Consider the following 1798-nt stretch of genomic DNA (forward strand, 5'->3'; position numbering starts at 1 on the left):
GGTAATTGGGAATTTGTATTATCTGTAGTTCCTTTATATTGTAATTGTGGTTACTATTAAGTAAATTCTGTTGAAAACTGATTTTTATTCTTGTTTTATTGTTAATTAAAAATTTGTATTGCCAAGTAGTTCCTTATACTGCTGTTGTGGTTACTATTAGGTAAATTTTGTTGAGAACTGATTTTTCTTATATTTTTGTTTTTTTAATACATACTATATTGATAATTATGATGATAAATGTCAAGATCATTCTTTTTAAAATTTTTATTAAATATGTCTGTTGTTGTTTAATAAGAATTTGTATTGTCAATTGTTTCTTTATATTGTAACCGAAAAAAAAAAAAAAAAGGTTTGATGTATTAGTTGGAAGTAGTTTTTTTTTGTATGTATAAGAATTTCATATATTTTCTGTTTTGTTCTTAAAAATATTTATTTAATGTTTAATGTTTACTACTGTATGATTAACGACATCTGTCGAGGACGACAGAGCGCCAGGATGGTCGCTTGTAAACTCCCCTAGATGTCAGGACGGTCAGCGGCGGTGCCGCTCCCTTCCCGTCAGCGTAATTTTAAATCGTGTCACGGTGGCTCTTCGATATGCCGTTATCATTATTTAAGCCAAATCACATTTCATACCTTTGCGAGATTAGACTGCGATATTGTGATAAGACTATAAGTTTATGTATATTATGTATAATATGTCATATATATAATATATTTACATATAAGTATAGACTGCGATAGTGTGAGACTACAAATACATTGATAAGGCGTACCCTACACTGCAAGTTCTATGACAACAGAAATTGAATTTATTCATTTATTATTTTATATTCATCATCATATTATAATCAAATACTATACACGATCGTATATAGTATTTGATATAATATAATATTGTACAATCCTTCAGGCTTCAAATCTGTACTAGACTGTCAAAAATACTGTACACTATATGTCTATATAGTACTAAGTACTTATTTAATTATGGACTTAGCAAAAAAATCACAGGTATTATTATTTAACTTATTATTTATTAGTAAAAATTGCATGCTATAACTGCCTGTGTCATTATTCATTAACCATTTAGAATATACAATTTATGTTACTAAATAATGTGTACCTAACCAATGAACAAAATTAATGTACAATTTTGATTTTATGGTTTTTTTATTATCTAGATTATATTCTCAAAAGGTTCTAAGTCAGCAAATCACTTAAAACAAAACCAGATAAGATTATAGTTGAACAGTATGCCCTAGTTTTATGTATTATTTATGTTTTCTAATTTTATGTTAGATTATTTATCTTGAAATATTAACATATGACTGTAATTTAATTTTAATTTAATATTTATGATTATTTTTAAGTATTAATATTTATTGTCAATACATTTAAAGATTAAAAATGCTTATGACTACCTATGATATAAATGTAGAAAAATATTGGTAATGTAATTTAATGTTTAGACTTAGACACTAATAGTACTGACCATTTAGAATATAAATATACGTATGTCACTAACAAATATATTATGTCTAATAAACAAACTTTATGTGCAATAGAATTGTTTTTTTTTTTTTTAATGTCTTTTTATTAACTTTTATAACTTTTCTACACCTATAGTTAAAATATCTTAGTTGTTTTTTTAATCAAGAAAACAAAAAATAAACTATTAATTAATATCTTGGAAAATATATTAATTTTACAAGTAGCTATGATATTATTTTATAAATGTTAATATGTTATAATTTGTGAAAAGGTCGAATGTCTTTGTTAAGATTTGGATATTGTAGAA

The sequence above is a fragment of the Acyrthosiphon pisum genome, unplaced genomic scaffold (assembly GCF_005508785.2).
Source record: "Acyrthosiphon pisum isolate AL4f unplaced genomic scaffold, pea_aphid_22Mar2018_4r6ur Scaffold_21828;HRSCAF=24991, whole genome shotgun sequence".
Classification (NCBI taxonomy): Eukaryota; Metazoa; Arthropoda; class Insecta; order Hemiptera; family Aphididae; genus Acyrthosiphon; species Acyrthosiphon pisum.